Here is a 13,200-nt window from a genome sequence, read left to right as displayed (position 1 = left end):
CTTCCTTGTATTTCCTGTTGTAGTGAAGAAATCCCACCCAATGACAGGAAGGGAACAATGAGCTTGTCCTTGTAACAATAGAATTTCTTTTATGTTTGTGATCCTGTTGAGCTACATCAATTTGAATTTTAGTGGAAAGCTCTCCATCCCCTGCCTTTAGGAGACCATTGGGTAGATAACTTAGACAGATAGTAGCTGTCTTGGTTTCTTTTCCTAGTGCTGCGATAAAATATCCTCACAAAATCCATCAGGCAAAACTGTACAGCCCCTGCCATTCCTCTTGGTTACTTTCCAGAGCTAGGAGATAAGACTCTACTGCTGAAGACACAATATACCTCGGTTGCAAGATGTAGAGAAATCAAGCTGGGGGCCACTTGAAAACTTCCTCACTGCTGGCTAGCTTTTATAATACTGAGATTCCATGCCTATACGCTGTTGCCTGCTGTGGCCTAGGCAACCCATCTCCTACAATCTTGTTGAATGTAACCTAACCAACTATCTGATGCTGACTCTGCTTGCTGTCTATAGCTTCCTCTGACATGCATAGCATATTTGCTATTTCTAAGCCTCCGTTCCACTTGTAGCTGGATTGTCACAGCTCCACACATTACCCTGTCAAGGCCTGCTTGCAAGGACTCTAATACCTGGCACACATTACCAGTCCTCCTCATCCTTCCTTTGAAATCTTGGTGGAGGCCAAAACCAGAGTCACATAGATAATGACAAGGATTACCACCTGTGCAAACTGGACCTGGATCTACTTGAACTTTACTAGTATCTAAATGTCCTAATGGGTAAATAGCAGATCCTGGGATATTTGGGGCCATGCCAGGTACCTCATTGTTGGGGCCTCTGCAAACACCAGGGTAATGAGCCATGTAAGACAAGAAGAGAATCTGGTGCAACACAGCTTAGTTAGGGTTGTTGATTCAAACCTCTAGAGTCTGACCCTGGGAAGTTTATTCTAGCCATAGTTAAGCACGGCATAATTTTGGAATGATGTCTGATAATAACTCAATTCCCTGTGTACAACAAAGTTTAAGATATGATTACATTGAAATTCTTTACAAAGTACATATGTCCTCTTCCACAAAGATGGATTCTGTTGACTCAAAAACAGTGCATGAGATAAAGATCTAGGGAGAATGACTGAGACAAACATAATAATCTGTGGGAGTCAGGATGGGCCTGGCCCTATAGATAGCACAGAAGTTACCTGGGCTATCAAGTACATGTAACAGTTCCCATAAAGGTGGGTGTTATTAACTTAGGAGCAGTACTGAAGATAAAGGTCTAGAGAGGAAGTCTGAACAAACATAATAGTCTGGGGGATTCAGGTGTGGGCTGGCCCTTCAGATAAGGGATCGCCAGAGGGATCAGCAGAGATCACCAGAGGGATCAGCAGAGATCGCCAGGCTATTAATGCCATTCATTCCCAGGCCTCCAGGCAAGAACAGGTATACTTCTCCTTACTTTGAAGAGAGAGCTCATGTGTTTAACATTCTGCTTTTCCTAGCACTCATCTGCAAGCATAAGGACATCATGGCCTCTATACCCCTGGGTATATCTCAAATGGAGGTTTTGGAAACAGTTTTTCATGTTGATATCCTTGAACCTGTGATAGCTCTCCCAATCTCAGAGAGCTACTCAACTATTGCATTTTCTAGTGTATCAATGCAGGCATGTGATTTCTCTCTAGTGGTACACACCTCTTTAGAAACCACGCTGTCCTGGATGCACCTCTAAACACTTTGTTTTCCTGACCAGCCTGTGAATTAACTTTTAAAAATTCCTGATTGTTTCATAGGTGCATACAATGAATTTTAGTCACATTCATCCCATTCCTCCCTCTCATCCTCCTACAAACCTTCTTCCTCATAGTTTCCTCCATGTCTTCAATTGTATGTGACCCAGTGAGTCCAGAGTTGTCCACAGGAATATGCATGAGAAGTTAACTTACCATAGCACTGACAGCCTAGCTGTGGCTAGACCACTGAAGAAAACGACATCCCTAACCTCAGTACCATTAACTACCAACAATCCCTCATTAATAACTACCAATAATCAGGGTGCTGGGAGGACTTCATGGAACCCTCGCCACTCACAAGGAAACGTTCATAGGCCCCAATCTTGTGAAGGTCATACATGTGCAGAGGCCTGCAGCTGCAGCGAGTTCCCATGTGCAGTGGCCAGGTCATGCCTGGAAGGTATCTTTGCCACACTTTATTTCTCTATCCCCTGCCTCTTGGGTTCCTTCTGCTCCCCTCTTTCATGATGTTTCCTTGGCTTGAGCTGTGGATTTTTCAAGGTTTTGGTCTCTGCTCATCTTTGTTTCAAATTTTTCTTTTGGCTAAAAGCATCTAGTGAGGGAAGAGTGGGAAGGGTGAAATTATGTGATTGTATTATGATATCAAAAATGAAAGAGAACAGCATGTAGTAATACCCACACAGCAGCCTGAGTCTGTGATGCCTGTTGGACTCAGTCTGTTACCTTTAAACAAAATTTCCTATAAGATTCAGGAAAAGAAAAATAAAAGTAGCCAGACCATTGCTTTGCTGATGCAAGAATGAGCACTGTCCCAGTTGCCAACAGGTTCTCCATTTTCATCTAAAACCTTGTTAGGATGGCTTTTGCTAACTGTGTTTCCATCCACATACCCTCTTCTGAGATAACATCAGAAATATCCATGTTTGCAGAACCTTTAGTGTTTAGTCTTTTCCTATCCCATTCTTCTAAATGGCCATCTTCCTCCCACTTTTCCCATTATCCCGAGTTTTTACAGCAATTCTACATCTTGGTATCTATTTTCCAAGCTCCACTCAATCAAATCAGAATAATAAACCAAAATTAACCACCAAAGATAATAGGAATCTTCAGCTTGTTTTGGAAAATGAAATAAATATATTACTAGATACTATATGCTTTCTCACTGGCATGTGTGGTCTTGCCAATAATACCACTTCGACATTCCCAAAGGTAAATTTATGTGTGTGGTTATAATGGCCTAGTGAAAATTCTATGCCTATTCAGGTAGATATCAGTCTGAATAAAAATGTATCCTATTTTCCAAGAATTCCAAGGAGAGCTTGCTATTTCCTCTCCAAGGTGTCTGACAGAACACTGTGTGTACTAGGCCCGCCATATTGAGAGTCTCATGGTCTCATCATTGCCGTCCCCCATGTTTAGTCTTACTAGCAGCCAACAGGTTCTAGTAACCTGTTTGCTAGCTAGTATTTATTTAATTTCATTTGAACTTATCCTGGGGTGAAGGACTGTGGCTACCTTGACCATCTGTGTTCCAACAGAATCTTGTAGTGCTTCAAAATGGTTTCTTCATCTCCTTGTCTACACCCATGTGGGCTCAAGGGTGTCATCTCTCTCCTGTCTTTTCCTTGATGGCCTTGGTCGACTTTCCCTCCACTCACAACATGAGCAAATATCCAACTTTGGAGCAGTTGTCCTGATGTGCAGGGCAGTTCTGACCGAGGGCTCTCTTCCAGTCAGTTATTCTAATGTTAGAGTAGCTCCAGCAGCTTCCACAGGCAGCGAGCCACTCCCTACCAGTGCTCCAATGCTAGGATTTCTCAGTGGATGTTACTGGAAGAATGGGAGGGAGTGCTTATTTTCAGAAGTAGCAATGATCTGTGGGAGATTCTAAAGCCATTCATGAAAACACGTGTTTGCCCTTTTTGGAAATCAACCAGGAGTCAGTCTTCTTCAGCAGGTGAACTCACGATCTTTCTTATAAGAGGCATGAATAATGCTGATTGAATTTCTGCTGTTTTATCTGTTAGTCATAAAACATATCAGGATAGGATTCTCCTCACCATTCATGTAATTTATTAATTTCCAGGGTAATTAATGGAGGTCTAGAGAGTGCTCCAAAATGGAGTTTTGTTGAAAACAAGTATATTACTTTCCTAGGGTTTTATAAATGAGCTGTTGACACAAGATAAGCTAAATTGTACAGCTTTTTATTTTATCCTCTTGGGGAAGGGGTGACAGATTGATGTGGAGGTCCAGGGTCTTACTATGTATCCCAGGCTGGCCTCAAATTCACAACTCTCCTGTGATAGCCTCCTGAATGCTGGGATTAGAGGAGTGAGCTCATTCAGAGAGCAGCTGAATTGTGTAGCTCTTTGCAGAAGGATTGATGCTTACCCATTACAGAGATCTCTGGATCATGTAACCCCATCCAAGAAATGAACATAAACCAGTGCCAAACATTTCCTGATGTAAAATAATTAATACTGAGCTAAATGCTTATATTGAATTTTTAGTGCATCCCGCCTTTATAACATTATGAAGATTTGATTATATAAGTAAATAGCTCAAATTAATTTAGAATGAAAGCTCGCCTTGATGTCTCTCTGTATATGAGCTTTTAAATGTATTGATAGCAAATGTGGAAAGTGTACTGTTTTCTGTACCTTGTGTTTAAAAACTAAGACTTCAAAAAGTCCTTGTGATTAAAAGACCACTGATGTGCCCGTTTAGTTTGATTGCTCTAAGATCAGAGAACTGGCTCAGCAGTTAAGAGAGTTTGCTAAGGAGCAAAGTTCAGTTCCCAACACCCACATGGTAGCTCACAGTCATCCATTACTCCTGCTCCAGGGAATCTGACGCTCTCTTCCGACTCTCATAAACACACATGTGATGCACAGACATGCAGCCACACACATGTGATGCACAGACATGCAGCCAAACACTCATACACATAATGTTTTAATCTTAAAAAAAAGAACTCACAGGTGCTTTGAATTTGAAAGTACATTTTAATAAAAAAACGATATCTGTGATGACACAATGGGTCACATGGTTGCTCTTGCTATCACTTGAGGAACTGATTCCTAGACCTCGCCTAGTCGTCCAACTATACCACATGTGTGTCTCCTGCTGTTAAATGGTGCTGTGTTTGTGTAGAAGCTGTTTACATGCTCGGGTGCTGACGTTACTTTAGGTAGTTGTTACATGGTAATGTAATGATAGCAAAATAGTCTAAGTGTCAGTATAGTTGGGGGTCCTTCAAATTTGTTATTGCAGGTTTGATTGATGTGGAGGTGTGGGGCTGGTGCTGTGTGCATATGGGAGGCAGAGAACAGCTTGGAGGCCTCAGTTCTTCTGCCATGGGGGTCCTCGGGATTGAACTACAGTCATCCGGCTTTTGGGTAGGCACTTTTGCTTTTGTAGGGACCTTGTTGGCCTAAAAAAAGTATCTCTCATCCATATCTCACATCCATGGTTGTGACATCTCCCTCTGAGAGGGGCTTATGTACTTAGAATCATGACCTTTTTTGTTTAGTGCTTAAAGATAACTGGGCATTTTAATAAATCTAAAAGATCATCAAGTGTGACTCAGCATATTTTGAATCCCCCCCCTTTACACACACACACACACACACACACACCTTAAACTGGCTTTTAGGTTTCATTAATTTATTTAATTTCTTCCAACTTTTCCTTTTTGTTTTAAAATCCTCCTGTTAGCTCCTTGTTTTCACAGGGTAGCTGTGAATCTGTCTCCGTTTGCCTCCAGTTCCGTTGTTGCACAAGCCAATCTTCCTCCTTTTACAGCTAAACACAGGAAGTCGTAGGAGAACAGAAGCCAGGGAAGGCGCCACGGCTTTGATGGCGAGCTGAGGCTTCAGAAGACTTGAACAAGTGGATCTTATTGCCTCTTTAAAAATATGTTTCTCCGTGGAAACAGAGGAGTAGAGCTTGGGGGCCCTAGGGATTCATGAAGAAATGAAATCGGAACTTGGTAGGAAAACCCCCATCGATGCAACTGAATGCGATGTAGCAGCTGGAACATTTCTGTCCCAGGTGGATTCTGTCAGAAATGTCCTTTAGAGGGACCCTGCAGCAGTGTTTCCCTCCAGTCCACAGACTCCAGTCCACAGAAACCTCCGCAATACTGGCCACAGCTGCATATTCCCAGGCTCTTAACTGGGGCAGCAGGTGGTGGGGGTTGGGGGGAGAAGAATCTGTATTTTATTGGGTCCTTCATCCCATGGGTTCTACTTTACACTTGGGAAGTTCTTTGGCTTCGCCCAGGGCTTGCTAACTTTTCTCATAAACCCATATCTGTGGAATGACAAGCTCTAGGACAGCAGCCCCGTGCAGCTGAAGAAACTTCAGTTGCCCAAAATCAGCCCAAGCTGGAGTGAACCAAAGTTACAACCTGTCCTCTGGGCAGGCCTTTGCAGGTGACAACTGCTTCCACCTGAAGGTTACAACAGGCAGTTCCTGAGTTTATTTTTCTAGACGCCACAGAAGGCTTGACATAGAACCTGAGCCCCACAGTACGTTTGGCACCAGGTCTTCATGTCTGCATCAGAAAGCCAGGTACAGGAACCTGGCATGAAAGAGCTGGCTTTGCATCTCCGTCAGGTCTTCTCGCTCCAGGCAACCCCCTCCTAACTGCCTTCCTAAAAGGAATCATCATGGCGGTCTAGAAGCCATAACTATCCATTCATGAACACTAGTGTGTCCTCTGTTAAGAGAAGTAAGATCCCTGTTCATGATCATATCAGACATGTTCATACCCCTTCAGCCTGTTGCGCATGTAAGTTAGGTGACGTCCCCCATCTGGCTTCATTTTTGTGAGGTAAGTTTTACTGTCTCCATAGTGTCTGCTGTAACCCTAAGCGGAGAACACTGGCTTCCGGGAGGTGGGGGTGCAGTGTCTGGACATGTGCTAGGTCACTGCCTGTCTCAGGAGCTTGATTAGTGCCCTGCCTTAGCTCTCAGGGAGCCAGTCTTTCTGGATTCTGGGTACATTCTGGGAACAGAACAATTGGTTTTCTGTTCAGGTATCTTTTGTCTATCATTCAAAGGATTTATTTTGTTTTGCCTTCACTTTCTTCCTGGCTTCCAAAAGCAACTTGTTGCCACCCCGTCACCCTCACAATGAGCTTTCTTGTGTTATTTGAAATTAAATTAATACTTTACCTTATATTGTTTTCTCAATCCCAGAAGTGAAGGGTCTTAGTGTACAGATGTTTTTTGTATGTTTTTGTTGTTGGTGGTGGTGGTTTGGGCCCATTTTCAGCTGGTGTTTGTAGGCTTTCTGTGTCATATCTGCATAGATACAGAGTATCCTGGTAGAGTTTCAGAGGCCCCTGGAGAGGGAAGGGTTATGAATTAGGAGAGACTCTTGGATGAGTAGTTTTATCTACATAGGACAATCCTTTGTGAGTAGTTCACAAAAAAACTTGGAAGAATTCCTGTTGGAATCTTGTAAAGTCACATTTTATTTACTCAGGCAATACGAAGTTTTTGTATCTCATAACATTTGAACAATCTATAAAATAAAATATTAGGTAATCACATAGGTGTCATATGGAGATGCCCAACTCACAATATTAATGCATACCTGACTGAGGCTTAGGAGACACTACTGGACAGTATAGTCAAGAGACTTCTCAAAGAAAGCTCCCAACCCTGCAAGGCCAGAGGCCCACAGCCCTCACCGGTAGTCAGCAGGGAGTCTGTGGAGAGGAGACTAGAACAGGCATTATCTATATTCACTGTACACGGCAGAGTAGCAAGAGACGCATGTCTGTTTACCCAGTGCTGAGGGGCCTGGTCAAAGTAATAACAGTTGCTTAAAAGGAAAGGGGGCAAAATCGCCTAAGTGCAACTTCACAACAAGAGATGGGGCGGATGGGGTGTGAGGTGTCTTGATGTTCCCCTGCTGAGATGCCGGCAATTGTAGTGACAGAAAGCAGACAGGAGTTCCTTTGCTGAGTCTATTGCTGGCCTGAGTGTCTTGCCAGCTGTTGTCCATTGACTTCATTATGGAAGGCAGTTGCGGTGTGAGGAGAGACAAGCAGCTCACAGCAGGCTCTTGACGCCGACAAGAACTGAAAAGTGCAGACATGCCTGACCTAATGATGGCCATAAGTTCTGAAACTTATTGTGCAAATATAATTGTGCAAACATAATAGAGTCTATTTATACAAACCAAGATGATACAGCCTCCACAAGCATAGGCTGCATATGTAGACTGTAAATCTATGCAATATACCACTGTCCTGAATACCATAAACAATTGTCACACAGTGGTATTTGTGTGCCTGAGCATCCCTCAGTGTTAAATAGTGAGTGACAATATGGCATGATGGAAATTGTTCAGTTTCATTGTAAGCTTAGAGCCCATCATGTACGTGGACATTTGATATGGTCTGATATATGTGACTACCATTGTACACATTGGGATCCCTTTGTTGGCTGTGATGTCAGTGACTTAAGACTTAGTAACCATCATTAGATTTTATTTTCAAATAAGCAATGGAGAAATGGAAAATAAACAGACAAATGCCATTTCCCTTATTTATATTGAAGACTGAATCTGTAAATGAAATTGCTCGTTGACTCTTCCCTCTTCTGAGTTGCTACATGCCAATAGAGTGTGGGTGGAATCATCCCTGGTAATCTAACACCAAAATTCCCTTTCCAGACAAAATGCTTGGCCCTTGTTTGGAATAAAAATCTGATGTCAGTGGAGGGTTCCTTCTCTCCTTCATTTGCAGGAGTAGCCCCCCCCCCAGCTCATTTTGGACAGATGCAATTAGCCCAGCAGCATGGGCCCAAACCTGTGTTTTAGAAGATAATTGGCTAAAGTAGCAAGGTGGGGAAGGAGAGCTAAGTCAGCCACTCTTCAATTAAAAACCACCCAGTTAAAAAACACCAGAAGTTTTCATCCCCAGAGGAGTGCCTTTGGATTTTCCCCCTGAATAAATGAATAAATGTATACATGAAGTCCGAATGTGGAGTTTCTGTTTGGAGCAGGTAAATGGATCAGCTCAGGTCCTTGATTTGAGCTCACCAGTCCCTGCAGCCAAAACTGCCATTGTAGAAGGCATGATGTCATTACCCACCTGCACTCCCTCTTGCCTGCTGCCCCCTGCTGCTGGAGCCATTGCTGGGAGACCTCTTATTTCAGAAAGTACCAAGTTGTCGAGGGAAGAGCATGTGCCAATGCAGACCTGACTCGGATGCAGGCCAACACTATCAAGCTGCATAAACTTGAACAACTTGTGCAGCCTTTAATTCTCAGTTTCTCTTCTAGAAAAAGATGGTAGCAGCTGGGTTATAGAGCAGATTTAATGAGAACAAGAGGACCCCTCTACATGGGTTCTTTGTGTTCTTGATCTTGGTCTTCAGTGATTGGTGTCAGACAGTCTATTCTATCTCTTCTTTGCCTCCAACCTATTTGTGTGTGTGTGTGTGCACGCGCGTGTGTTTGAAACCAAAGATTTAAAGAGTATTTTAAAATAATGGTATTGTTAAGTACTTTTGTTATTTAATCTTAAAAACCGTTCTAATGTAGGTTATTTGGTTGTTTTTTTCCCCATAGTATTCTTTTATGCATATATATAAGCACAGATATGTTCATGATCACATACATATAGGTAGAGAACCACCTTTATAAGACAATTCTAATATTGCTATCTCCACAGTGGTATCAGCCACTGATGTGTAACTGCTGAGGTTAGTGAGGTACTCTTCCAGCTACCTTTCTGTCCTAACTGGAGGTTTGCTATTTGAAACTCCTCTTTCCAGTAGGGCAGAGACCTGTATTGACTGTTCACGGACTTTACTGTGAAAGAACAGTGAACCTTGCTCACTGTTGGCTAGAGGGGAAAACTGAACAAGTTATCTTTTTAGCTCTAGGACTCTCTCTCTCTCTCTCTCTCTCTCTCTCTCTCTCTCTGTGTGTGTGTGTGTGTGTGTGTATGTGTGTGTGTATGTATGTGTGTGTGTGTGTATGTATGTGTGTGTGTGAGAGAGAGAGAGAGATAATATCTTTGTGGAGAGTGACAAAAATTGAAGCTTTCCCCAGACTTCTTTACCTTAATTTTACCTTAAAAGTTCCTAGAGAAGAGTCTCAGTTTCCACCTGGGGATCAGCATGTAATGCTCAGCTACTGCTCCAGCGCTTGGTTGGTTTTTAATGCTCCAAATACAGAGGAAGAAATAGGTTGATTTTGAAACATCTGTGACTGCCTTTGTCCTGGTGTAAGGGAACGAGCCCTGCTACGGGAGCTTCCTTATCTTGATGCTGAATTTCAAGCTGTCTTGAGTGAATCTGGCTTCAAGGTCACAGTGACAGGTTGCTTGAAGAAGTTACATAATCGCCATGTTCACCTTGACTTCTTCATCTGTAAAACATAGGACTAATATTCACTTGGGGTGAACTGGCATGGGACCAGAGGCTCAGTGCTGCTGGCAGATGAAACTAAAGCAACAGAGTATTGTAATGGGGGGTGGGGGGGGAGACAGATCCCAGAATTCCGTGGGAACAAAGATCTAATCTGCCTTAGGACTTTGGGCCAAGCATTGATAGTAACATTTAGGAGAGGGAGTTGGTACTCTGCTCGGTTTTCATGCAGTTCTTTGGGTGGATCTAGGGAAACCTGGTTAATATGAGAGATGAATCGCAGGAAGAAACAGTAAAGCTCACTCTACATGCCCTTCTTCACGGGGAGCTTCATAGCACAGCTTCACAGCCCAGCAGGACCTGAGCAGGCTGTATCTGCAAGACAGTGCCTTGTCTGGGCTTTGTCCAGTGTGTGGCTGGACTGAACATTTTACCTTTACTAAATTTCCTCCAGTACCACCAAGTCCTTTGGTTTATGAGCCAGATCTTCCTTAGTAGAGCTTGCCAGTAGAGTCCAAATGAATCAATTCCAGTTCTTTCTCTTGGTACCTATGCGTAGTGCAGACTTTACATAGGCAATCTGAATTCCCAGGTTTTTCACCTGTGTCCTGAAGAGAATAGCACTGATTTCGGAGTGGTTCTGAAGATTAAAGGGGGTGATTTGGGTAGAGTCCCCAGCATACTGACTACTTAAATATTTGTTAGTATCAGCATCCAGTGGTCATACAGGAAAGGTCATTGAATATCAGAATGAGGCTCCTTCTAGGGCCTTTCTTTACTTATCTATGTGATCAGAATCTTTTGACACACATGGAACACACAGGCTGGGGCTCAGAGACTCGGCATATTCTATTTCCCATGTGTTGAGTAGAAAATTGTAACTTGGTGGATTTAAAAAATATCTTGTATTTGAGAAATTTAGAGATATGCTATTCAGGAAAGAACTACTGAGTGTGGACACACCCGGCTTGAGGAAGTAACCCAGGCACAAAAGAACAAAGATTGTATAACTTCAGGTCTATGAGCTGTCAAGAGCAGTCAGAGAGACAAAGCAGAAATTAAGGGTGTTTACCATGGCTGGGGGCCGGGTTCCATTTTGTAAGATTAAAAGAGTTCTGACAATTGATTGCACAACACTGAATTATTTCTGTGTTAGTTAAAAGATAATTCAGAAGGGGCTGGGGGTGGGGGTGGGGGGGGGGGGAAGGGATTCAGAAGGGGCCTGGGGGCAGGGAGATTCTGTGCTTGCTGCTGAAATATAAAGACTTGAATTCATTTCTCTGGCAGTCACATATGCATAGCCTTGATGCTAGAGCTGGGAAGGTGGAGGCAGCCGGAGCTCTAGAACTTACTGGTCAACCAGCTAAACTAGCTGATTCCAGGAGATGCAGATTTTGGGAGAGACCCTGACTCAAATAATGAGGTCAAGGGCCACTGAGGAAGAAACCTAGTATCAAGCGCTGCTCAATATTTATGATACCAAATGTCAGGTACCATACCAGGCACCAAGACAGCCAGCATTCATGTAATGGTTACTATTAATTATCAACATGACACTGAGGAGGCAGCCTCTCAGACATACCTGTGAGAACATTGGTTCTCAACCCCAGGGTCACGGCCCCTTTCACAGGAGTCTCATATCAGATATCCTGCATATCAATTCTTTATGTTACTATTCATAGCAGTACCAAAATTATAGGTATGAAGTAGCAACGAAAAGACTGTTATGGTTGGGATGGGTCACCACAACATGAGGAACTGTATTAAAGGGTCACAATATTAGGAAGATTGAGAACCACTGGTCTAGGTTAAGGCTAGCCCGTGAGGACAAGCTGTGAGGAGGGAGTATCTTGATTAATCTAGTCGAGATGAGAAGATCCGCCATAATTGGGGAAGGGCCAGTCCCTGAGTATTGAACTTGACTTGGCCAGGAAGGCCAGGCAAGGCCAAGAGTAAAGACAAACAGTAAAAGCAGGAAGAGGAATAGGCCTGTATAAAGGGGCCAAGGAGGGTTGAGATGAAGGCAGGCCAGTGTGGCTGGGCTATAGAGTGTAGAAGGAAGGGTCTTCAACGAAAGGCTGCTAAGGGCAGTGGGCCCACACCACCAGACCTTCTTGTCTACCTTTGTCTGACTTCTTGAGGGGAAGGGTTTAACAAAGAAAGAAACAGGAGAGTGGGTGTGTGCTTTGACAAAATCAGTTTTATCAGAAGAATCTTATAAAATTCCTAAAAGCTTTGTCTCTCCAGAGCCTTTGTTTTGGGCCTTCCTCTGAGTTTTTAGATTCCTGGTAAGGGTATAGAGGAAAGCCCAGGTAAGTTTGAAAGTCACTAATTTTAGTAAACTCAGTAGCAATTATGTATGTATGTATGTATGTATGTATGTATGTATGTATGTATGTATGTTTTCTAGCTTCCTGTTCTGGAAAACACATCTCTATAACTAAAATATTTTTAAAAAGTACAACATGGTATGTACTGGCTGGTTTTGTGTGTCAACTTGACACAGGCAAGAGTTATTACAGAGAAAGGAGCTTCAGTTGAGAAAATGCCTCCATGAGATCCAGCTGTAAGGTATTTTCTCAGTTAGTGATCAAGGTGGAGAGCCCCTTGTGGGTGGTGACATCTCTGGGCTGGTAGTCTTGGGCAAGCTGAGCAAGTCAGGGGAAACAAGCCAGTAAGAAACATCCCTCCATGGCCTCTACATCAGTTCTTCCTGCCCTGCCTGAGTTCCAGTCCTGACTGCCTTTGGTGATGAACAACAGTGTGGAAGTGTAAGTTGAATCCCGCCCAACTTGCTTCTTGGTCATGATGTTTTGTGTGGGAATAGAAACCTAGAAACCCTGACTAAGACATTGACTAAGTCAGTAAAGTGCTAGAGATGATAGAATTTGATGACATTTGTACAGTCTGGGTATTCTGTTGAAACACTGAAATGAATGACTATAGAGAGTCACAATTAATCATTCCATGAAAAATAGTCTTTAGCTTTTGTTACAGCAGAATTTCTATGTTGTATTAGTGAGATTTTTCATATA

General features: G+C 43.0%; 1 protein-coding gene across 1 annotated transcript in view; it reads left to right on the top strand.

Moving 5' to 3' along the window:
* Window positions 1–13,200, top strand: part of Gna14 (G protein subunit alpha 14) — a 178,500-nt gene that overhangs the window by 84,284 nt on the left and 81,016 nt on the right. The window lies entirely within an intron of this gene.

Source organism: Apodemus sylvaticus, chromosome 1 (assembly GCF_947179515.1).
Source record: "Apodemus sylvaticus chromosome 1, mApoSyl1.1, whole genome shotgun sequence".
NCBI lineage: Eukaryota > Metazoa > Chordata > Mammalia > Rodentia > Muridae > Apodemus > Apodemus sylvaticus.
This window is presented reverse-complemented; position numbering and strand designations above follow the sequence as displayed.